The sequence below is a fragment of the Gorilla gorilla genome, chromosome 4, assembly GCF_029281585.2.
Source record: "Gorilla gorilla gorilla isolate KB3781 chromosome 4, NHGRI_mGorGor1-v2.1_pri, whole genome shotgun sequence".
NCBI classification, from domain to species: domain Eukaryota; kingdom Metazoa; phylum Chordata; class Mammalia; order Primates; family Hominidae; genus Gorilla; species Gorilla gorilla.
Window position 1 is genome coordinate 70,084,117 of NC_073228.2, and position 25,876 is coordinate 70,109,992.

The 25,876-nt window shown below is 46.6% G+C and overlaps 1 non-coding gene and 1 pseudogene across 1 annotated transcript; both read right to left on the reverse strand.

Annotated features, from left to right (window-relative positions):
• Positions 1 to 3,159: 3,159 nt before the first annotated feature.
• LOC115933472 (ribosome-binding protein 1-like) lies at positions 3,160 to 7,108 on the reverse strand (annotated as a pseudogene).
• Positions 7,109 to 14,362: 7,254 nt separating this feature from the next.
• On the reverse strand, positions 14,363 to 14,469 carry LOC129534012 (U6 spliceosomal RNA). The gene has a single exon (XR_008680423.1). It is a non-coding gene; the product is annotated as a U6 spliceosomal RNA (small nuclear RNA).
• Between the last annotated feature and the right edge of the window lie 11,407 nt (positions 14,470 to 25,876).

Genomic DNA, 25,876 nt, shown 5'->3' on the forward strand with positions numbered 1-25,876 from the left:
CCACGCAGCCTGCCTTTTTCTTTTCGTTCTGTTCCTTCTTTTTCTTTTCTCCTCCTCCTCCCTCCCCCTTCCTCTCCTTCCCCATCAACCTCCCCCCCTCCCTCCTCTGGCATGAGCCACTGGGCCTGGCTGTTTCCTCCTCCTCCGCCTTCTTTTTCACAGGTGTGAGCCACTGCACCTGGCTGTTTTCTCCTCCTCCTTCTCCTTTACAGGCATGAGCCACTGCGGCTGTTTCCGCCTCCTCCTCTACAGGGGTGAGCCACCGTGCCTGGCTATTGCAAGCCAAAGAGGCTGTTTTTGCCTCCTCCCCCTCCCCCTCCCCGCCTTTCTCCCTCCCCCTTGTCCTCTACAGGCATGAGCCACAGGGCCTGGCTGTTTCCTCCTCCTCCTCCTCGCTGTTTCTTCCTCCTCCTCCCTGTTTCTTCCTCCTCCTCCCTGTTTCTTCCTCCTCCTCCCTGTTTCTTCCTCCTCCTCCTCCTTTACAGGCATGAGCCACCACACCTGGCTGTTTCCTCCTCCTCCTCTTTTACAGGGGTGAGCCACTGCGGCTGTTTCCTCCTCCTCCCTGTTTCTTCCTCCTCCTCCCTGTTTCTTCCTCCTCCTCCCTGTTTCTTCCTCCTCCTCCCTGTTTCTTCCTCCTCCTCCCTGTTTCTTCCTCCTCCTCCCTGTTTCTTCCTCCTCCTCCTCCTTTACAGGCATGAGCCACCACACCTGGCTGTTTCCTCCTCCTCCTCTTTTACAGGGGTGAGCCACTGCGGCTGTTTCCTCCTCCTCCATTACAGGCGTGAGTCACTGCCACTGTTTCTACTCTTCCTCGTAATTTACCGGCATGAGCCACCACGCCTGGATGTTTCCTTCTCCTCTTCCTCATTTACAGGTATGAGCCACCTCACCCGGCTGTCTCCTCCTCCTCCTACTACTTTACAGGTGTGAGCCACCACACCTGGCTGTTTCCTCCTCCTTCTCATTTACAAACATGAGCCACCTCGCCTGGCTGTTTCCTCCTCTTCCTCCTCCAACTCCTCCTCCTCCTCTACAGGCATGAACCACCTCGCCCGGCTGTTTCCTCCTCCTCCTCTACAGGCATGAACCACCTTGCCCAGCTATTTCCTTCTCCTCTTCCTCTACAGGCATGAGGCACTCCACCTGGCTGTTTCCTCCTCCTCCTCCTCTACAGGCATGAACCACCTCGCCCAGCTATTTCCTCCTCCTCTTCCTCTACAGGCATGAGGCACTCCACCTGGCTGTTTCCTCCTCCTCCTCCTCCTCTTTCTTCACAGGTGTGAGCCACCTCACCTGTTTCCTCCTCCTCCTCCACCACAGGCGTGAGCCACATCACCTGGCTATTTCGTCCTCCTCACTTACAGGCATGAGCCACCTCGCCTCGCTGTTTCCTCCTCCTCCTCCTCTTCTACAGGCGTGAGGCACTGTGCCTGGCTGTTTCCTCCTCTTCTTCCTCTACAGGCCTGAGGCACTGCACCTGGCTGTTTCCTCCGCCTACTCTATAGGCATGAGCCACCTCGCCTGGCTGTTTCCTCCTCCTCCGCATTTACAGGCATAAGCCACCATGGCTGACTGTTTCCTCCTCCTCCTCCTCATTTACAGGAGTGAGCCACCTCACCTGGGTGTTTCCTCCTCCTCATTTACAGGCATGAGGCACTGCCCCTGGCTGTGTCCTCCTCCTCCTCATTTACAGGCGTGAGCCACCTCGCCTGGCTGTTTCCTCCTCCTCCTCTACAGGCATCAGGCACTGCACTTAGCTGTTTCCTCCTCCTCCTCCTCATTTACAGGAATGAGCCACCTCACCTGGCTGTTTCCTTCTCTTCCTCCTCCTCATTTACAGGTGTGAGTCGCCTTGCCTGGCTGTTTCCTCTTCCTCCTTCTCATTCACACGCATGAGCCACCTCGCCTGGCTGTTTCCTCCTCCTCCTCATTTACAGGCGTGAGCCACCCCGCCTGGCTGTTTCCTCCTCCTCCTCCTCCCCCTCTCCCTCCCCCTTCTCCACAGGCCTGAGCCACCTGCCTGGCTGTTTCCTCCTCCTCCTCCTCCTCTTCCTTCACAGGTGTGAGCCACCTCACCTGTCTGTTTCCAGCTCCTCCTCCAACTCCAACTCCTCCTCTACAGGCAGGAGCCATCATGCCTGGCTGTTTCCACCACCACCTCCTCCTCCTCTTCCTCCTCCTCCTCTTCCTTTACAGGGGTGAGTCACCTCACCTGGCTGTTTCCTCCTCCTCCTCTTCATTTTATTATATTTAATTTTTAGACAGAGTCTTGCTCTTGTCAACCAGGCTAAAGTGCAATGGCACGATCTCAGCTCATTGCAACCTTCCCCTCCTGGGTTCAAGCAATTCTGCCTCAGCCTCCCAAGTAGCTGGGATTGCAGGTATCCACCATTACTTCCAGCTAATGGCATTTTTAGTAGAGACGGGGTTTCACCATGTTGGCCAGGCTGGTCTCAAACTCTTGACCTCATGTGATCCACCCGCCTTGGCCTCCCAAAGTGCTGGGATTTCAGGCATGAGCCACTGTGCCCAGAATAACAATAATAATAATAATTATTATTTGAAACAGAATTTCGCTCTTGTTGCCCAGGCTGGAGTGCAATGGTGTGATCTCAACTCATTGCAACCTCCACCTCCCGGGTTCAAGCGATTCTCCAGCCTCAGTCTCCCAAATAGCTGGGACTACAGGTGCCCGCCACCACACCTGGCTAATATTTTTGTATTTTTAGTAGAGATAGGGTTTCGCCATGTTGGTCAGGCTGGTCGCAAACTCCTAAACTCAGGTGACCCACCCACCTTGGCCTCCCAGAGTGCTGGGATTTCAGGCATGAGCTTTTTGCCTATTTTTGCCGCCGCGGCTTTCTGCCCCCGCCCCCGTTGCTTTTTGCCCCCGCCGCCATGGCTTTTTGCTGCTTTATGTCCCCGCCGTCGCGGCTTTTTTCCCCCTGCCGCAGCGGCTTTTTGCACCCGCCGCCACGCCTTTTTCCGCCGCGGCTTTTTGCGGCTTTTGGCTCTGCCGCCACGGCTTTTTGGGGCTTTTGGTCCCCGCCGCCACAGGTTTTTCCCACCGCGACTTCTTGCCCCCGCCGGGCCATTTTGCCCCCGCCGCTGCATCTTTTTGCGGCCGCGGCTTCTTGCCCCCGCCGCCGCGGCTTTTTACCCCCGCCGCCGCGGCTTGTTGCCCCCGTCGGGCCGTCTTTTTCCCCCCGCCGCCGAGGCTTTTTGCTGCCGCGGCGTTTTCCTGCCGCCGCGGTTTTTTGCCGCCGCCGCGGCTTCTTGCCCGGCTTTGCCCCGGGTTCTTCCCCCGCCGCCGCGGCTTTTTGCCGCCCCTGCTTTCTGCCCCTGCCGCCGCTTTTTGCCGCTACGGCTTTTTGCCCCTGAAGCCACAACTTTTTGCCCTCGCCGCCGCGGTTTTTTGCAGCTTTTGGCCCCCGCCCGCCGCATCTTTTTACGGCTTTTGGCCCCCGCCGCCGCGGCTTTTTTCTCCCCGCCGCCGCAGGTTTTTCCCGCAGCAGCTTTTTGCCCTCGCCGCCGCGGCTGCTTGCCCTCGCCGTCCGGGCTTTTTGACCCCGCCGCCGCGGCTTTTTTCCCCCCGCCGCGGCAGGTTTTTCCCGCAGCAGCTTTTTGCCCTCGCCGCCGCGGCTTCTTGCCCCCGCCGTCCGGGCTTTTTGACCCCGCCGCCGCGGCTTTTTGCGGCTTCTTGCACCCGCCGCCGCGGCTTTTTGCCATCGCGGCTTTTTGCCCCCGCCGCCGCTGCTTTTTGCCCCTTCCGCCGCTGCTATTTGCCCCCGCCGCCGCGGCTTTCTGCCTTTGCCGCCGCCGGTTTTTGCGGCTTTATGTCCCTGCCATCGCGGCTTTTTGCCCCCGCGGCTTTTTCCCCCTGCCGCCGCGGCTTTTTACCGCTGCGGCTTTTGGCCCCCGCCGCCGCGGCTTTTTGGGGCTTTTGGTCCCCGCAGCCGCAGGTTTTTCCCGCCACGGCTTTTTGGCCCCGTCGTCGCGGCTTTTTGCCGCCCCTGCCTTTTGCACCCTCCGCCGCGGCTTTCTGCCCCCGCCGCCGCATCTTTTTGCCGCTGCAGCTTTTTGCCCCCGCCACTGCGGCTTTTTTCCGCCGCCGCCCCTTTTTGCCCCCGCCGTCGCCCCTTTTTGCCCCCGCCGTCGCCCCTTTTTGCCCCCGCCGCCGCCCCTTTTTGCCCCCGCCGCCGCCCCTTTTTGCCCCCGCCGCCGCCCCTTTTTGCCCCCGCCGCCGCGGCTTCTTGCCCCCGCCGTCACGGCTTTTTGCCCCCGACGCTGCAGCTTTTTACGGCTTTTTGCCCGGTCACCGCGGCTTTTTGCCCCCGCCACCGCAGCTTTTTGCCACCGCGGCTGTTTGTCCCCGTCGCCCCGGCTTTTTCCCCCGCCGCCGCGGCTTTTTGCCGTCGTGGCGTTTTGCTCCCACCGCCGCGGCTTTTTGTCACCGCCGCCGTGGCTTTTTGCGGCTTTTTGCCCCCGCCGCCATGGCTTTTTGCCCCCGTCACCGCGGCTTTTCACCGCCACAGCTTTTTCCCCCCGCTGTCGCGGCTTCTCCCCCCGCCGCCACGGCTTTTTGTCCCCACCGCGGCGGGTCTGAAGGCGGGATCAGCAGACTCGGCTGCCAGCTCTACCGGCGTCCTGGCTCAGGCAGCGCCTAGGGGCGCTCCTGGTCCAGCTCTCCCGGCTGGGGGGGGTTCCTTGCCTAGACGCCTGCGCCCTGGGCTCCGCCGCTGGGACGCTGCAGCCTGCATAGAGTGGCTCTGCGCTCGGCGGCGATGGGCGAGAAGAAGGAGGGTGGTGGCGGGGGTGACGCGGCTGCCGCAGAGGGAGGCGCCCGGGCCGCGGCCAGCCGGGCGCTGCAGCAGTGCGCGCAGCTCCAGAAGCTCATCGGCATCTCCGTCGGCAGCCTGCGCGGGCTGGGCACCAAGTGCGCTGTGTCGAAGCACCTCACCCAGCAGGAGATACGGACCGTGGAGGTAAGGGGGTCGGGGACCAGGGCTGGGCTCCCGCAGCGGACCGGACATCTCCCTCGGGGCCCTAGTTCACTCCTGGCCGAGTTGCATCCTTGAGCCTGCGTCGCCCCCTTGGAGGCTTCTCCTTACTACACTCGCTGATGCGGCAGCCGGAGGACCCGGGACCAGCCCTCACCTTGGGCAGGAGCTGTGGAGCGGGTGCGTGGTGGGAACTGTGATGGAGGCTCGAGGGACCCTTGGGCGGGGTGGGCTGCGCGCGGAAATCCCCTTACCCCCCGAATTTCCATCTGGTGCAGCCCTCTCAGCTTGTAGGTGAGGAAACCGAAGGCCTGAGGGAGAAATGACTTGCCAGGAACCCCTGTTAAGGAGAATTAACAAAGTGTGGTTATGAAAGGAGAACTGAGTTGGGACTCAGACCTGGTGTCCCACACCCTTGGTTAAGACATTATACCACCTTGAATCTGGCCTGTTGACTGAGAGTGAGCCACTCCATCCTCCTCTGATTGTGGGGTCTTGACCTCAAGGGGTTTCGTGCAGGAAGAAGCAAATGGGTTTGCTTTCCTAGCTCTGTTCAGTACCTTAGGGACCCTGAGAACTGGAGAGATTCTTGGAGAGCCATCTGGTGTATGTCATGGGTGGGCCTTTTTTGGAGGTCAGTTTGCCCAGTGGGCTGGCTCAGCCGGAATGAACTCTCTTGAATCATTGGAGCTGTCTGTGTACTTTTAAGGGTTTCTCATCCTTGCACCAAAAGATCCCCTGGAAATTAGGTGGGAAAACCTTAACTTTTGTGGGGCCTTGTATTTGTTTTCAAAGTTAATGCACATAGCCAGGTGTGGTGGCTCACACCTGTTATCCTGTCCTGGATCCCTTGAGTCAAGGAGTTTGAGACCAACCTGGACAATATAGTGAGACCCCGTCTCTACAAAAAATAAAACACTAGCAAGGAGTGGTTGTGGGCATCTGTACTCCCAGCTAGTACTGTGGCTGAGGCGGGACGAGCACTTGAGCCTGCACTGAGCTGTGATCTCACCAGTGTATTCCAGCCTGGGCCACAGATCAACACCTTGACTCAAAAAAAAAAAAAAAACCAACAAGAAAAATTGTGGAAGATTTTGCATTCTGTCCCACTATCCATTGGTTTTCATGTCAAGATAATGTCAGAAATTCTTTACAGTTGCTTCCAGGAGGAGTAGCCTTTTGATATAGTGTACAGGTGTCCAGTCTTTTGGCTTCTCAGCGCCACGTTGGGAGAAGAATGCTCCTGGGCCACACATAAAATACACTACTGCTAACAATAGCTGATGAGCTTAAAAAAAAAAAAAAAAAGGCTTGTGCATAATTTTCATGATACCCACCACCACAGATAGGCGGAAAAGTCCTTGTAGTCAAAGGGTTGGACACGGCTGATCTAGTGTCTTGTCATCCGTTTTGGCTTTCTCCCTGATTCCAGAATGCAGGTAGAGATGTAGAGACGTGCTCTCAGGACAGCTGTTGAGATAAAAAAATTCGTTGTCATTTATTCCCAAGCACAGCTGTTTGTCATTTGCATTGAAAAAGTCTCTGTTCAAACTGCTGTCACATATAAAATCTATTTATATAAGTCTGTATTTTTCTGTTGTCTTGACCTTTGTGGGCAGCAGTGTGTTTTAGCTGAGCAAACTGTCCTTCCAAATAATGAAGCCGAAGTCAGCCTACCTGCTTGCCATTTTTCTTCCCCTTCCATTTTTCTAACCTGAGGATAATTGTAAGAATGAATTAAGATTTGTGTTTAAGGCCGGGCACAGTGTCTCAGGCCTCTAATCTCAGCACTTTGGGAGGCGGAGACGGATGTATCGCTTGAGCTCAGGAGTTGAAGATCAGCCTGGGCAACATACTGAGACTCTGTCTTGTATAATTAAATTAAAATTTAAAAAAAGAGCAAAGGACCTGTGTTTAAAATTTTAAAAAAGGAGGGAAAGTGTAATGCAAAATGTGAACTGTGCTAGCTATGGTTGGGAAAAATAATTTTTCATACAGCATTATCTGTTGACTTGTATTAGCAGCATACTGGTCATAAGCGTTTTGCTTTCATCAAATATGATGAGGTAAGCTACTTTAAAGTGTGGTGGGGCTTTCTTCCGCATGGCTCCTGGAGGTGTTGAGTCCCAATTTAGCCAATTAATTTGGGTTTAGTTTTGATATGGATAAGGGAGACCAGCTTCATTCATGGTGCACACACAGTTTTGACAGTAAGGAAAAAAAAGCCACCTGAATGTTCCTACTCATTAGATGCTATCTGGAGAGCTCCTACCCCAGTGCCACGAAGGCCTGGGCCCTTAAAAAGACTCAATGCAGCCTTTATGTATCTCATACTGTATTCCGCAAGATGCTTCTGTGAAAGAAAGTTGTCCTGCATCAGCCATCTCCCTCCTGAAGATCCCTGCGGATGAGGATTTGTGTTTTAAAGGTTCTGAGAAGTCCTGCAACAACAGTTCTCAAACTTATTTGTCCAGGGGATCTTTTCTTCCGCTGAACGTAGTTGGGGAGACACGGCCTTAAGCCTTGAGCTGAGAAAGAGACAAGAAACTGTTGGCTCACTTACAACCAAGTGTTGTTTATGTTTTAGGTTTTTATGAAACTGAGGTGCTGTTTGAGGTTCTAAATCAAATTGGGTGGTTGAAGAGAGGCCGGTATCCCTGTAGACTTAGCCAGCCATGAGAGGTTGCCTTTTGTTGAAGGAGGTGTTTTACAAAGGGAAATAGGGTGTCTCCTGGGCATCGCATTAGCACTTAAATACATCTATCACTGAAATGAAATGATGAAATGAAATGAAATGATGAAAGGAAATGATGAAGAAATGAAACGATGAAATGAAATGATGAATTGTAATGAAATGATGAAATGAAACTAAATGATGAAATGAAACGATGAGATGAAATGATGAAATAATGAGATGAAAGGATGAAATGAAATCATGGAATGATGAAATGAAATGATGAAATGAGGAAATGAAATGTAATGATGAAATGAAATGATGAAGTGAAATGATGAAATGATGAAGTGAAATGATGAAAATGAAAAGATCAAATGGTGAAGAAATGATATGAAATAATATTATGAAATGAAATGATGAAGTGAAATGATTAAATGATGAAATGAAATGAAATGATGAAATGATCAAATGAAATGATGAGATGAAAAGATGAAATGAGATGAAATGAAATGATGAGATGAAATGAAATAATGAAATGAAATGAAATGCAAAGATGAGATGAAATGATGAAATAAATGAAAGGATGAAATGATGAAAGGATGAAATGAAATGATGAAATGTAATGATGAAATGATGAAAAGATGAAATGATGAAATGATATGAAATGATGAAATGAAATGATAAAATGAAGTCAAATTTTGAAATGATGAAATGAAATGATGAAATGAAATAATTGAAATGAATTGAAATGAAATGATTAAATGAAATGAAATGAGATGAAAAGATGAAATGACGAGATGAAAAGATGAAATGAGATGAAATGAAATGACTAGATGAAATGAAATAGAGATGAAATGAAATGAGATGAAGTGAAATAATGAAATGAAATGTTGAGATTAAATGATGAAATGAAATGATGAGATGAAATGATGAGATGAAATAATGAAATGAAAGGATGAAATGATGAAATCATGGAATGATGAAATGATGAAATGAAATGAGGAAATGAAATGTAATGAAATGAAATGAAGTGAAATGATGAAATGAAATGAAATGATGAAATGAAAAGATCAAATGATGAAGAAATGATATGAAATAATTTTATGAAATGAAATGATGAAATGTGAAATGATTAAATGATGAAATAATGAAATGATGAAATGATCAAATGAAATGAAATGAGATGAAAAGATGAAATGAGATGAAATGATGAGATGAAATGAAATCATGAGATGAAATGATGAAATGATGAGATGAAGTGAAATAATGAAATGATGAAATGCAAAGATGAGATGAAATGATGAAATAATGAAATGAAAGGATGAAATGAAAGGATGAAATGAAATGTAATGAAATGATGAAATGAAAAGATGAAATGGTGAAATGATATGAAATGAAATGATGAAGTCAAATGTTGAAATGATGAAATGATGAAATAATTGAAATGAAATGAGATGAAAAGATGAAATGAAATGACGAGATGAAAAGATGAAATGAGATGAAATGAAATGATTAGATGAAATGAAATCATGAGATGAAATGATGAGATGAAGTGAAATAATGAAATGTTGAGATAAAATGATGAAATGAAAGAATGAAATGAAATGATGAGATGAAATGATGAAATGAAAGGATGAAATGATGAAATGAAATCATGAAATGGAATGATGAAATGATGAAATGATGAAATGAAATGGTGAAATGAAATGAGGAAATGAAATGTAATGATGAAATGAAATGATGAAGTGAAATGATGAAATGAAATGAAATGATGAAATGAAAGGATCAAATGATGAAGAGATGATATGAAATAATTTTATGAAATGAAATGATGAAGTTAAATGATTAAATGATGAAATAATGAAATGAAATGATGAAATGATCAAATGAAATGAAATGACGAGATGAAAAGATGAAATGAGATGAAACGAGATGAAATGAAATGAGATGAAATGATGAAATGATGAGATGAAGTGAAATAATGAAATGAAATGATGAAATGCAAAGATGAGATGAAATAATGAAATGAAAGGATGAAATTAAAGGATGAAATGTAATGATGAAATGATGAAAAGATGAAATGATGAAATGATATGATGTAATGATGAAATGAAGTCAAATGTTGAAATGATGAAATGAAATGATGGAATAATTGAAATGAATTGAAATGATTAAATGAAATGAGATGAAAAGATGAAATGAGATGAAATGACGAGATGAAAAAATGAAATGAGATGAAATGAAATGATTAGATGAAATCATGAGATGAAATGATGAAATGAGATGAAGTGAAATAATGAAATGAAATGTTGAGATGAAATGATGAAATGAAAGAATGAAATGAAATGATGAAATGATGAGATGAAATGAAATCATGAGATAAAATGATGAAATGATGAAGTGAAATGATGAAATGATGTGCTGCTGGATTCGGTTTGCCAGTATTTTATTGAGGATTTTTGCATCAATGTTCATCAAGGATATTGGTGTAAAATTCTCTTTTTTGGTTGTATCTCTGCCCGGTTTTGGTATCAGGATGATGCTGGCCTCATAAAATGAGTTAGGGAGGATTCCCTCTTTATCTATTGATTGGAATAGTTTCAGAAGGAATGGTAGCAGATCCTCCTTGTACCTGTGGTAGAATTCGGTTGTGAATCCATCTGGTCCTGGACTCTTTTTGGTTGGTAAGCTATTGATTATTGTCACAATTTCAGCTCCTGTTATTGGTCTATTCAGAGATTCAGCTTCTTCCTGGTTTAGTCTTGGGAGAGTGTATGTGTCTAGGAATTTATCCATTTCTTCTAGAATTTCTAGTTTATTTGCGTAGAGGTGTTTGCAGTATTCTCTGATGGTAGATTGTATTTTTGTGGGATCGGTGGTGATATCCCCTTTATCATTTTTTATTGCGTCTATTTGATTCTTCTCCCTTTTCTTATTAGTCTTGCTAGCGGTCTATCAATTTTGTTGATCCTTTCAAAAAACCAGCTCCTGGATTCATTAATTTTTTGAAGGGTTTTTTGTGTCTCTATTTCCTTCAGTTCTGTTCTGATTTTAGTTATTTCTTGCCTTCTGCTAGCTTTTGAATGTGTTTGCTCTTGCTTTTCTAGTTCTTTTAATTGTGATGTTAGGGTGTCAATTTTGAATCTTTCCTGCTTTCTCTTGTGGGCATTTAGTGCTATAAATTTCCCTCTACACACTGCTTTGAATGCGTCTCAGAGATTCTGGTATGTTGTGTCTTTGTTCTCATTGGTTTCAAAGAACATCTTTATTTCTGCCTTCATTTCGTTATGTACCCAGTAGTCATTCAGGAGCAGGTTGTTCAGTTTCCATGTAGTTGAGCGGCTTTGAGTGAGATTCTTAGTCCTGAGTTCTAGTTTGATTGCACTGTGGTCTGAGAGATAGTTTGTTATACTTTCTGTTCTTTTACATTTGCTGAGGAGAGCTTTACTTCCAAGTATGTGGTCAATTTTTGAATAGGTGTGGTGTGGTGCTGAAAAAAATGTATATTCTGTTGATTTGGGGTGGAGAGTTCTGTAGATGTCTATTAGGTCCACTTGGTGCAGAGCTGAGTTCAATTCCTGGGTATCCTTGTTGACTTTCTGTCTCGTTGATCTGTCTAATGTTGACAGTGGGGTGTTAAAGTCTGCCATTATTAATGTGTGGGAGTCTAAGTCTCTTTGTAGGTCACTAAAGACTTGCTTTATGAATCTGGGTGCTCCTGTATTGGGTGCATATATATTTAGGATAGTTAGCTCTTCTTGTTGAATTGATCCCTTTACCGTTATGTAATGGTCTTCTTTGTCTCTTTTGATCTTTGTTGGTTTAAAGTCTGTTTTATCAGAGACTAGGATTGCAACCCCTGCCATTTTTTGTTTTCCATTTGCTTGGTAGATCTTCCTCCATCCCTTTATTTTGAGTCTATGTGTGTCTCTGCACATGATATGGGTTTCCTGAATACAGCACACTGATTGATGGGTCTTGACTCCTTATCCAATTTGCCAGTCCGTGTCTTTTAATTGGAGCATTTAGCCCATTTACATTTAAAGTTAATATTGTTATGTGTGAATTTGATCTTGTCATTATGATGTTAGCTGGTGATTTTGCTCGTTAGTTGATGCAGTTTCTTCCTAGCCTCGATGGTCTTTACAGTTTGGCATGTTTTTGCAGTGGCTGGTACCGGCTGTTCCTTTCCATGTTTAGTGCTGCCTTCAGGAGCTCTTTTAGGGCAGGCCTGGTGGTGATAAAATCTCTCAGCATTTGCTTGTCTGTAAAGTATTTTATTTCTCCTTCACTTATGAAGCTTAGTTTGGCTGGATATGAAATTCTGGGTTGAAAATTCTTTTCTTTAAGAATGTTGAATATTGGCCCCCACTCTCTTCTGGCTTGAAGAGTTTCTGCTGAGAGATCCGCTGTTAGTCTGATGGGCTTCCCTTTGTGGGTAACCCGACCTTTCTCTCTGGCTGCCCTTAACATTTTTTCCTTCATTTCAAGTTTGGTGAATCTGACAATTATGTGTCTTGGAGTTGCTCTTCTCGAGGAGTATCTTTGTGGTATTCTCTGTATTTCCTGAATCTGAATGTTGGCCTGCCTTGCTAGATTCGGGAAGTTCTCCTGGATAATATCTTGCAGAGTGTTTTCCAACTTGGTTCCATTCTCCCCGTCACTTTCAGGTACACCAGTCAAACGTAGGTTTGGTCTTTTCACATAGTCCCATATTTCTTGGAGGCTTTGTTTGTTTCTTTTTATTCTTTTTTCTCTAAACTTCCCTTCTCGCTTCATTTCATTCATTTCATCTTCTATCACTGATACCCTTTCTTCCAGTTGATCGCATCGGCTCCTGAGGCTTCTGCCTTCTTCACGTAGTTCTCGAAATTGGCTTTCAGCTCCATCAGCTCCTTTAAGCATTTCTCTGCATTGGTTATTCCAGTTATACATGCATCTAATTGTTTTTCAAAGTTTTTAACTTCTTCGGTATTGGTTTGAATTTCCTCCTGTAGCTCGCAGTAGTTTGATCATCAGAAGCCTTCTTCTCTCAACTCATCAAAGTCATTCTCTGTCCAGCTTTGTTCTGTTGCTGGTGAGGAACTGCATTCCTTTGGAGAAGGAGAGGCGCTCTGCTTTTTAGAGTTTCCAGTTTTTCTGCTCTGTTTTCTCCCCATCTTTGTGGTTTTATCAACTTTTGGTCTTTGATGATGGTGATGTACAGATGGGTTTTGGTGTGGGCGTCCTTTCTGTTTGTTAGTTTTCCTTCTAACAGACAGGACCCTCAGCTGCAGGTCTGTTGCAGTTTGCTAGAGGTCCACTCCAGACCCTGTTTGCCTGGGTATCAGCAGCGGTGGCTGCAGAACAGCGGGTGTTCGTGAAGCACAAATTCAGCTGTCTGATCATTCCTCTGGAAGTTTGGTTTCAGAGGACTTCCCGGCCGAGTGAGGTGTCAGTCTCTCCCTACTGGGGGGTGCCTCCCAGTTAGGCTGCTCGGGGGTCAGTGACCCACTTTAGGAGGCAGTCTGCCTGTTCTCAGATCTGCAGCTGCGTACTGAGAGAACCACTACTCTCTTCAAAGCTGTCAGACAGGGACATTTAAGTCTGCAGAGGTTACTGCTGACTTTTAGTTTGTGCCCTGCCCCCAGAGGTGGAGCCTACAGAGGCAGGCAGGCCTCCTGGAGCTGTGGTGGGCTCCACCCAGTTCCAGCTGCCTGGCTGCTTTGTTTACCTAAGCAAGCCTAGGCAATGGTGGGCGCCCCTTCCCCAGCCTTGCTGCCGCCTTGCAGTTTGATCTCCACTCACTGCAACCTCCACCTCCCGGGTTCAATCGATTCTCCTGCCTCAGCCTCCCAACTAGCTGGGACTATAGGCACCCACCACCTTGACCAGCTAATTTTTGTATTTTTAGTAGAGATGATATTTCACCGTGTTAGCCAGGATGGTCTCAATCTCCTGACCTCGTGATCCGACTGTCTTGGCCTCCCAAAGTGCTTGGATTAGAGGTGTGGGCCACCATGCCCAGCCTAATTTTTGTATTTTTAGTAGAGACGGAGTTTCATCATGTTGCCCAGGCTGGTCTTGAATCCCTGACCTCAGGTGATCTACCCACGTTGGCCTCCCAAAGTGCCAGGATTACAGGCATGAGCCACTGCACCTGGTCTTGTTTTGTCATTTTGTTTTGTTTTGAGGTTTTGAGATGGAGTTTGGCTCTTGTCATCCAGGCTGGAGTGCCCTGCCACGATCTTGGCTCACTCCAACCTCCCCCTCCCAGGTTCAAGCGATTCTCCTGCCTCAGCCTCCTAAGTAGCTGGTACATATGCCCAGCCCTCTTTTTTTAAGACAGAGTCTCACTCTGTTGCCCAGGCTGTGTGCAGTGACACAGTCTCAGCTCACTGCAGCCTCTGCCTCCTGGACTCAAGTGATCCTCCCACCTCAGCCTCCCTAGTAGCTGGGACTAAAAGTGTGTACCACCATGCCTGACTAATTTTTGTATTTTTAAAAATTTATCTATTGTTGCATGAGGGGGCAGGTGGCAAGGTGCCACGCCTGAGTGGGGATGGCCAGATTGTTCTCCAGTCTCCAACCTCAGTGGTGCAATGGGAGACGAACATGGAAAGGGTATGGCGTCATGGGCCCTGTGACGTTATGGCAGGATCCGGGGAAGGGAAGCAAAGCGAAGTAACAGGCAGCAGACTGTGGCAAGAATATGGGATGCATCACGAATTTGCATGTTATCTTTGCGCAGGGGCCATGCTAATCTTCACTGTATCGTTCCAATTTTAGTACATGTGCTACCGAAAAGAGCACAAGTTTTGTGTTTTTTGTAGAGAGAGGGTCTTGCCATGTCACCCAGGCTGGTCCCAAACTCCTGAATTGAAGTGATTTGACCGCCTCGGCCTCCGAGTACTGGGATTACACGCATGAGCCACTGCACCTAGACTCAAATGGAAATTTTAAAACAAAAATACAATAACAAAAATTTAAAACTCACTAGATGGACTCAATACTATGAAGAGGAGGAAGAGTCAGGAGACAAAAGTGGATTGATAGAAAGGAGTCAAACTGGCCGGTCGTGGTGGCTCACACCTGCAATCCTAGCACTTTGGGAGGCTGAGGTGGTGGATCACTTGAAGTCAGGAGTTCGAGACCAGCCTGGCCAACACGGTGAAACCCTGTCTCTATTAAAAATACAAAATTAGCCAGGCATGGTGGCACATGCCTGTAATCCCAGCTATTCGGGAGGCTGAGGCAGGAGAATTGCTTCAACCTGGGAGGCAGAGGTTGTGGTCAGCTGAGATCGCACCATTGCACTCCAACCTGGGCAACAAGAGCAAAACTCTGTCTCAAAAAAAAAAAAAAGTACCCAAACTGACGGCTGGCACGGTGGCTCACATCTGTAATCCCAGCACTTTAGGAGGTGGAGGTGGATGGATCACCTGAAGTCAGGAGTTTGAGACCAGCTTGGCCAACATGGTGAAATCCCATCTCTACTAAAACTACAAAAATAAGCTGAGTGTGGTGGTGTGTGCCTGTAATCCCAGTTACTCAAGAGGTTGAGGCAGAAGAATCACTTGAACCAAAAAGTCAGAGTTTGCAGTGAGCTGGGATCACGCCACTGCACTGCAGCCTGGTGACAAACTGAGACTCCCATCTCAAAAAAAAAAAAAAAAAACAAGTCCGCGCATGATGGTGGGTGCCTGTAATCCCAGCTACTTTGGAGGTTGAGGCAGGAGAATCATTTGAACCCAGGAGGCGGAAGCAGAGTTTGCATTGAGGCAAGATCCCACCACTACACTCCAGCCTGGGTGACAGAGTGAGATTCTTTCTCAAAAAAAAAAAGAAAAAACATAAATAAAGGAGGCTGGTGGCTACTTGGGAACATGCCCCCAGGGATACTGCAGTGGCTGCTTCATTCACTCCTTTATTCTTTTCATATCTTTGGAGCATCTATTCTGTGTCTGGCACTACTCTTTGTGGGGGGATAGAGGACAGGGTAACCTTGGGGAGGACAGAGGTGGGTCAGGGAAGTAGCAGCTGCTACTTGAGATTACAATAGTGTGTGTGTCCCAAGGTTCCAGAGGGAGCTTAGGCGGGGACACTGGGAAAGAGGGAGGAAGACCCTGATCTAATGACTGCCTACCACATGTCAGGCTGGCAGGCGCTGTCTCACAGAAACCTTGCAAGCTTGGTCCTGTTTTCCTCACTTTGCAAATGGAGAAAATAAGGTAAGTGCACAGCTGGTAAGTGGTAGAGCCAGTTCTGAGGCTGGGTTGGCCTCACTCCAAATCCCATATCTTTTATTTATTTATTTATTTAATTTTTATTTTTTTTTCTGAGATGGAAACTTGCTCTGTCACCCAGGCTGGAGTGCAGTGGCCCGATCTCGGCTCACTGCAACCTCTGCCTCCTGGGTTCAGGCAATTCTCCTGCCTAAGCCTCCCGAGTGGCTGGGATTACAGGTGCATGCCACCGCACTTAGCTAATTTTTGTATTTTTAGTAGAGATGGGGTTTCACCATGTTGGCCAGGCTGGTCTTGAACTCCTGACCTCAGGTGATCCATCCGCCTTGGCCTCCCAAAGTGCTGGAATTACAGGTGTGGGCCACTGCATCTGGCCTCTTTTTTTTTTTTTTTTTTTAGTATTTTTTACAGACAGGGTCTAACCCTGTCACCCAGGCTCTAGTGCACCAGTGTGATCATGGCTCACTCCAGTCTCAACCTTCTGGGCTCAAGCTATCCCCCTGCCTCAGCCTCCCAAGCAGCTGGGATTACAGGCATGCACCACCACACCTGGCTAATCTTTGTTTTTTGTAGAGATGAGGGTCTTACTATATTCCCCAGGCTGGCCTCAAACCCCTGGCCTCAAACAATCCTCCCGCCTCAGCCTCCCAAAGTCCTGGGATTACAGGCGTGAGCCACAGTGCCTGGCTTGAATCCCATTTCTTTCCACCATCACAAGGAACAGAACTAGTCCTTCAGCAGCATTGTTCCTTGGGATGTGTCTGCAGAGGCTTGGGAGACAATGAGAGGCACCCGGTGAACAGGGAGGGAAGGAGATGGAAGGAAGGGCACTGGCTTTTGCAGACCCTTCTTGGGGAACAGGGAAGAACACACTCATTCATTCCTTCATTCACACATTTAGTCACCTTTTTTTAGAGAGAGGATCTCCTTCTGCCAGCCTGGCTGGAGTGCAGTGGCACAATCATAGCTCACTGCACCCTTGAGCTCCTGGGTTCAAGCGGCTATCCCACCCTGGCTTCCTGAGTAGCTGGGATTAGAGGTGCACGCCACCACACCTGGCTAAGTGTTTAATATTCTGAAGAGACAGGGTCACTATGTTGCCCAGGCTGGTCTCAAACTTCTGGCTTCAAGTGATCCTCCCACATTGGCCTCCCAAAGTGTCGAGATTATAGGTGCAAGCCACTGTAGCTGGCCATATTTAGTAAAATCCTTACTGAGCCCTATGGGGTGCCAAGCATGGTGTTGAAGTGCTGGGGATATGCGTGCGTGAGGCTGACACATGCTCACGCTCATGGAGCTTCCATCTGAGAAGGCAGGCAGACACTCCAGTGTGCTAAGTGGTGTGACGGGGGCTCATTGTGCCCCACAGAAGCTCAGAGAATTACATAACACAGAATTGCAGGGTGGAGGGAGACTTCTGGGAAGAGGTAACTGCTTATAAAATACTGGGAAGTTCAGGCACGGTGGCTGACACTGTAATCCCAACACTTTGGGAGGCCGAGGTGGGCGGATCACGAGGTCAAGAGATTGAAACCATCCTGGCCAACATGGCTGAACCCTGTCTCTACTAAAAATACAAAAATTAGCTGGGTGTGGTGGTGCGCCTGTAATCCCAGCTACTTGAGAGGCTGAGGCAGGAGAATTGCTTGAACCCAGGAGGTGGAGGTTGCAGTGAGCCGAGATCATGCCACTGCAGTCCAGCCTGTGCCACAGAGTGAGGCTCCATCTCAAAAAAGAAAAAAAAAAAAAAAGAAATGCTGGGAAGAGCCTTCTGGAAAGTTACATACAGGAGGGTCTGCTGGTGGCAGAGCTGAGTGTTCGCAATCGCAGCTGACATGAACCCAGTGCTGTCCGGTAACCGTATGTGGGGTGGTGGGCAGCAGGGACAAAGGTTAGAAGCGGGGCCAGGACATTGGGGCCTGACAGGCCTTATAAGAGGTTCAGACTGGGTCCAGGGAAATAAGGGGAAACCAGTGAAGGGTGTCAAGTTGGGGGCGATGACCTGCGAAGCCCGAGGCTGCAACACAAGGGGAGAGCTGTCCAAAGGTTTTCCCAGTTCAGGCCGGGCACGGTGGCTCACGCCTGTAATCCCAGCACTTTGGGAGGCCGAGGTGGGTGGATCACCTGAGGTTAGGAGGTCGAGACCAGCCTGGCCAACATGGTGAAACCTCATCTCTACTCAAAACACAAAAAATTAGCCAGGCATCGTGGTGGGTGCCTGTAGTCCCATCTACTTGGGAGGCCGAGGCACAAGAATCTCTTGAACCTGGGAGGCGAAGGTTTCAGTGAGTCAAGGTCGCACCATTGCACTCCAGCATGGGCAGCAGAGCCAGACTCCGTCAAAAAAAAATGCAGCACGCCTGAAGGTCTGCCGGTGGCAGAGGTGAGTGATTGCAATCGCAGCTGAGGTAAGGCCACTGCTGTTTGAAAACAGAGTGTGTGGGGTGGCAGGTGATGGGAAAGGAGGTCGGAAGCTGGACCAGGGCATCCAGGCACAGCAGGCCTCATGGGTCCTGGGCAATGATGGGAAATTGGTGAAGGGTGTGAGGCTGGGGGCGATGACCTGCGAAGCCCGAGGCTGCAACACGAGGGGAGAGCTGTCCAAAGATTTGTCAAATTCGGGCAGAACGGTGCAAGAGTGAGCATGTGAGTTGTCTTTTTTTTCCCTCATGAACCAAGGTTTCCAAGAAGCGCACTGAGCAGTGAGCAATAAAGCTAGGAGTGACTAAGGATGATCCAAGTGGGAGCTGCCAGCGCCAGGTGCCAGGGCTACCCTTTCCAGCTTTGGAGCCGACGTACCTGAGCACACATCCCTCTCTTGTGGCCGAGAGCGGTATTGCCGCTGAAGAGACGGTGCTGGGGACCCCCTGCAGACTCTCATTCTGAAAATCCCAACATACAGGACAGGGGCCGAATGTACCTTGTGGACCCCATGAGATTTCCCACTTCGTTTTTAGAAAAATGTGATTAAGGCCGGGCGCAGTGGCTCACGCCATTAATCCCAGCGCTTTGGGAGGCCAAGGCGGGCGGATCATTTGATGTCAGGAGTTTGAGGCCAGCCTGGCCAATATGGTGAAACCTCGTTTCCACTAAAAATACAAAAATTAGCCTGGCGTAGTGGTGGGCGCCTGTAATCCCAGCTACTTGGAAGGCTGAGGCAGGATAATTGCTTGAACCTGGGAGGCAGAGTTTGCAGTGATCTGAGATCATGCCAATGCACTCCAGCCTGGAAAACAGTGAGATTCCATCTGAAAAAAAAAAAAAAAAAAAGAAAAGAAAAAAAAAATCTGATTAGTGGGGAAAATCTATATGTATACTTAGAAAAAAGTGCTAGAAGGACACTGAAATGTTACCAGTAATTCTTTCAAGAATATGTGACTATTTTTTTCACTGTCTTTATTATTTATTTATTTACTTATTTATTTTGAGACGGATCTCTCTCTGTCGCCCAGGCTGGAGTGCAGTGGCACGATCTCGGCTCACTGCAACTTCTGCCTCCCGGGTTCACGTCATTCTCCTGCCTCAGCCTCCCAAGTGGCTGGGACTACAGGTGCCCGCCACCACACTTGGCTAACTTTTTGTATTTTTAATAGCGATGGGGTTTCACTGTGTTAGCCAGGATGGTCTCCATCTCCTGACCTTGTGATCTGCCCACCTCGGCCTTTCAAAGTGCTGGGATTACAGGTGTGAGCCACCGTGCCTTGTCTCTTTATATGTATTTCAAAATGTTCTATTTCATTTCATGCCAGACTTTTGTTGATAAGAAAAAAATTGTATTATGATTAAAAAACAAAAAAGGCCGGGAGCAGTGGCTCATGCCTGTAATCCCAGGACTTTGGGAGGCCGAGGTGGGCGGATCACCTAAGGTTGGGAGTTCAAGACCAGCCTGACCAACATGGAGAAACCCCGTCTCTACTAAGAATACAAAATTAGCCAGGAGTGGTGGTACATGCCTGTAATACCAGCTACTCCAGAGGCTGAGGCAGGAGAATGGCTTGAACCCAGGAGGTAGAGGTTGCGGTAAGCCGAGATTGCGCCATTGCACTCCAGCTTGGGTGACAGAGCAAAACTCAGTCCCTAAAAAAAAAAAAAAAAAAAAAATGCCTGATCCCTGAATGCTCAGGGAGACTGATTTGAGTAATAATAAAACTCAGGTCTCCAGCACAGCCGCCTCCATGTGAATTATTCTCTATGGCAATTCCCCTGTCTTGGTAAATGAGCTGTCTCTAGGCAGCAGGCAAGGTGAACCTGTTGGGCGGTTCCACTCTTCCTTGGGCCCCTCAACTTCCTTGGACTTTGTAGGGAGGTTTGCATACCTGCCCACCTGGGAACATCCTTCCTCCTATTGTAACTGCCCAAGGGGTTCACGTTGCCCGCAGCCTAGACAGAGTCGATTTATCAAGACAGGGGAAAAGCAATAAAGAGTAATTCACAGGGCTGGGCATGGTGCCTCACAGCTGTAATCTCAGCACTTTGGGAGGCCAAGGCGGGCAGATCACCTGAAGTCATGAGTTAGAGACTAGCCTGACCAACATGGAGAAACTCCGTCGCTACTAAAAAATTTAGCCGGGCATGGTGGCACATGCCTGTAATCCCAGCTACTGGGGAGGCTGAGGCAGGAGAATTGCTTGAACCTGGGAGGTGGAGGTTGCGGTGAGCTGAGATTGAGCCACTGCACTCCAGCCTGGGCAAGAAAAGTGAAACTCCATCTGAAAGAAGAAAGAAAAAAACACACACACACACACACAGAGTAATTCACACAGAGCTGGCTGTGCCAGAGACCAGAGTTTTATTATTACTCAAATCATTCTCCCCGAAAACTCAGGGATCAGAGATTTTAAGGATAATTTGGTGGGTAGGGGGCCAGTGAATCGGGAGTGCTGACTGGTTGGCTGGGGGATGAAATCACAGAGAGTTGAAGCTGTTCTCTTCTGCTGAGTCAGTTCCTGGGTGTGGGGGCCACAGACCTGGTTGACAAGTAAAGATGGGGCCATCCGGTTTTTAGAAATGCAAAAACCTGAAGATCCATTTCGAAAGGCCAATCTTAGGTTCACAATAGTGATGTTGCCTTCGAGAATGATTGCAGAAGTTGCAAATCTTATGACGTCCAGAATAATGGCTGGTAATATTTAGAATTCCAGCCCCTCTTATTCTAACTTGATGGCTGGTGGCCTTTTGTTCATTTTACAAGAAGAGTTTAGCTTTTGGGAAGGGCTATTATATTTAGTTTAAACTACAAACTAAATTCCTTCCCGAGACTAGTTCGGCCTACATCCGGGAATGGATGAGGACAGTTTAGACGTTAGAAGCAAGATGGAGTTGGTTAGGTCTGATGTCATTCACTGTCATAATTTCCTTAGTTATAATTTTGCAAAGGTGATTTCACTGTTCTCGCTCCAGGGATTGTGGAAAGGGAAGGTCAAGTGTCAGAGAAGAGTCTTTCAGGCTAGAGTGAGGCCTCTGTTCTTGGAGTGGGTGGTTGGAGACCAGGACAGAGGGGTCCCCCCGTTTAGACATGGTCTTGTAGTGCTGGCCTCTGGCTACCCTAAGCACGAAAAGCCTCGCCCCCACTTATCCTCACTTGAGGCTCCTCTTCCTTCAATGCTGGGGCGCCTGGCTGGGCGCAGTGGCTCACGCCTGTAATCTCAGCACTTTGGGAGGCCGAGGTGGATGGTTCATGAGGTCAGGAGTTCGAGACCAGCCTGGCCAACATGGCAAAACCCCATCTCTACTAAAAATACAAAAATTAGCCGGGTGCGGTGGCAGGCACCTGTAATTCCAGCTACTCTGGAGGCTGAGGCAGAAGAGTCACCTGGACCCGGGAGGCAGAGGTTGCAGTGAGCTGGGACTCCGCCATTGTACTCCAGCCTGGGCGACAGAGTGAGACTCTATCTCAAAAAAAAAAAAAAAAAAAAAAAAATAGACTGGGGACTCTGAGGAAGGACATAGATGAGGACACAAAAGCAACTCCCTTTTTTTTTTTTTTTTTTTTTTGAGACTGAGTTTCACTCTTGTCACCCAGGCTGGAGTGCAATGGCATGATCTTGGCTCACTGCAACCTCTGCCTCAAGGGTTCAAGTGATTCTCCTGCCTCGCCCTCCTGAGTAGCTGGGATTACAGGCACCCACCACCACACCTGGCTAGTGTTTGTATTTTTTACAGATGTAGAGATGGGATTTCACCAGATTGGCCAGGCTGGTCCCGAACCCCTGACCTCGGGTGATCCACCTGCCTCAGTCTCCCAAAGTGTTGAAATTACAGGCATGAGCCACCGTGCCTGGCCAAGCAACTCTCATTTTCTGCATGTCCTTGAATTTCAGGCGTGAATACTGCTTCTCCAAAGTCCCCTGAACACAGGGACACAAGTGCAGTCACATGACTTAGGCCTCTACTTCTGCCGTAACTCCTTTTCTTTTAAACATTGATTTTTTTTTTCTTTTATTTTTGAGACAGGTTCTCGCTGTCACCCAGGCTGGAGTGCAGTGGCCCGGCCCAATCTTGGCTCACTCTGCAACCTCCACCCCCACAGGCTCAAGGGATCCTCCCACCTCAGCCTCCTGAGTCCCAAATAACTGGGACCACAGGCATCTGCCACTTTTTTTTTTTTTTTTTGTATTTGGCTTTTTTTTTGTATTTTTAGTACAGACAGAGTCTTGCTATGTTGCCCAGGCTGGTCTAGAACTCCTCAGCTCAAGATTCCACCCACCTCGACCTCTCAAAGTGCTGGGATTACAGGCCTGAACCACTGTGCCCGGCCTGCAGCCTGGATTTTTAATGAGATCTCAGGTCATTTGTGTGCACACTGAACTTTGATAAACTCTTATTTATTTATTTATTGAGAGGGAGTCACACTCTGTCACCCAGGCTGGAGTGCAGTGGCGAGATCTCCAGCTCACTGTAACCTCTGCCTCCCAGGTTCAAGTGATTCTCCTCCCTCAGCCTCCAAGTAGCTCCAAGATTACAGGCGCACACCACGCCCGGCTAATTTTTGTAATTTTTTTAGTAGAGACGGCGTTTCACCATGTTGGCCAGGCTAGTCTGAAACTCATGACCTCAAGTTATCTGCCCACCTTGGCCTCCCAGAGTGCTGGGATTACAGGTGTGAGCCATTGTGCCCAGCCCAAGAAGCTCTGATTTAAAATGTAGTACTCAATAAATTGATGAAGAAGGTAGTTGAAACAATCTCTGTGACAGTTTAGAGTTTAAAATATTTCCATATTTGTTATTTCATTTTATCTTTTTTTGTTTTGTTTTATTTTTTTGAAACAATCTTGCTCTTTGCCCAGGCTGGAGTGCAGTGATGTGATCTCGGCTCACTGCACCTCGGCCTCCCAAAGTGCTGGGAGCATGAGCCACAGTGCCTGGCCGGGAGTGCTGTCTTTTTATTAACTCCTGTATGTCCTTAGTTACCAGCATAGCCTTTTGTTATAGCAGAGTAGCCCGCCTTACAGATAGAAAGGTCTTCCAGTGTTCCACAGAGTATAATGTTGTCCAGGGGCTTTGCCCGAACAATTCTGAAACATGGACATTCAAGTTGCAATGTATGTGAATGAGTCATAGTTTTCTTTCCGATGCACAGGGCTTCAGTGTTCTACTTGGTCACTTGGTCTAAAGATCTCTGAGGCATGTTCTGTCTGCAACATACTTGCCCAGCATCTCCCGGGTGGCTCCACTTCTAAAACGGATAACACTTTCTTTACTGGCCAGGTTTTTATTTAAAAAAAAAATCAGAAAAGTAGACAAGCCACTAGTGAATCTAATCAATTCAAAATGAAGAAAACACAAATATGTAAAATAAGACATCTTTGGGGGGAAGATCTGAAAAGGGGGAAAAGTTTAAAAGTCACAAGGTGATTTTCCCAATTTTAAGCAAATACATGTGAGAATCTAGATAAAAATGGATAACTCAGAAAATACAACCTATCAAAATTGACCTGAGCGACATTAAAAAATAGAGAATAGGAAAAAAGTAGTAGAGCACTGCTACTGAATGCACCAAGCCAGGCTGGTGGATTCTACCAAACTTTAAAGATCAGTCAATCCCAATATTACTTAAATAAGTTCAGAGCACTAGAAACAAATAAAAACAAAAAGCTTCCAAATTGATTCTTATGAAATAAGTATAATGTATTTTCCAAAACCTGATATTGTATCAAGAACTTTAGATTTATGAATATTGAGATATACACCTTAAATAAAATATTGGCAAGAAATCCAAATGAACATTAGAAAAAAGTAGTCCATCATAATTCAGAGAGTTTTATTCCAAGAATACACATTTTGTTCCATTTTTAATGTAATTCATCACATTAATACAGCTAATGAGAATTACATAATTATCTTCATAAATGCACAAAAGGACTTTGACAAAATTAGTACTAATTCATGTTGAAAAACACAACAAAAAGAAATTTATGGATTTCCTCTACACATAAAATATACACTTTAACTCAAAAGCTTGCATTTTACTTAAGGGAAACATTAAGGCTTTGTCACCAAAATCAGGAACATGACAAGGATGCCTACTATCTCATTACATTGAACATCGGGATGGAGGTGTTAGCTAATGCAGTTAGAGAAGAGGAAGCAATTCGAGACACTGGAATTGAAAAGTAAATAAAAATAATCTTTATTTTCAGATGCAATTGTTATTTATCTGAAAAAACCCAAAGTATCAATGGAGAAATGACTACAAATAATGAAAGCATTTAGTAAAATAGTAGGAAATAAAATTAATATATTAAAAAATCAATAGCTTTTGTGTACAGAGACAAAAAACAGAGAGAAGCTAAAATGGAAGGGACAATCCAATATATGGCAGCAAAATGATAATAAAATATTTAAGTGTACATTTTGCACAAGTGTCCAAGATTTATATGAGGAAAACTCACAAAACACTACGGAAGAAAACAAAATTGAACAAATGTAAAGGAAACCATGTCCTTGGATAGAAAAACTTAACATCACTAGAATGTTATTTAGTCTTCCAAAGTTAACTTATACATTTAACAAAATCCCAATAACAATGTCCTAAATATCTTCTGGACAGACAGGCCAGTTAGAAAGTTCACTTGAAAGGATAAATGAGAGAGAATAGTTACAAAACGTATGGGGAATAGAAAAGCCAAAAGTGTTGGGTGTGGGTAGGATTAGCTCTACCAGATATTAAAACTTACTTGTAAAAATCTTTATAATTAAAGTAGGATGGTATTGATGCATGAATAAAAAGACAATGTAACAGAGTTGAAAATCAGGAATAGACCTCATTATATATACAAATTTAGTAGGCTATGGAAGCCGCACTCAAAATCAGTGAGGATATAGGATGGAATTATTAATAAGAGGATTAGGATAATCGTAGAGCCATATGGAAAAAATTAAATGAGATTGATATCTTATACCACTCAACAGGATAAATTCCAAGCGGATCAGATATTTATAGACAATTAACTATACAAGTAATAAAATAAGACAACATGGATGAATACCTGTATAATCTTTGAGCGGAAAAAACTTTCTAACTATGATTTAACACCCAGAAACATGTTATAAGGGAAACAGTACTGCTAAAAAAATAACTTTTGCATGGAAAAGGAAATCATAGATACAATAAAAAGACAAAATGACAAGCTGGATTTACATGGCCAGGTAATATATACACCTCGATTGAGTGATTAAATAAGTTATTTACTGATGAGGAAATTGGTAGCTTTAACAAGGGCCATTTTGGGAGCATGTGCAAGGACAAATCCTAATTGGAATGGACTGAGGATGAGTGGGAAATGAGGAAATAGAGGTTGTTGGTGTCCACAATACCTCTAAGAAGTTAGGTAGAGAGGGAGAAGGTAGGGTAGAGTTGAAGTGGGGGAGGAGGGGCAGGACTAATAGAGTGGAACTGACTTGAGGCTGGTCGCACAGGTGAGGGCTTACCTGTGTGATTTGCATCAAAGGTGATTTTCTCCTACCTTTGTGAA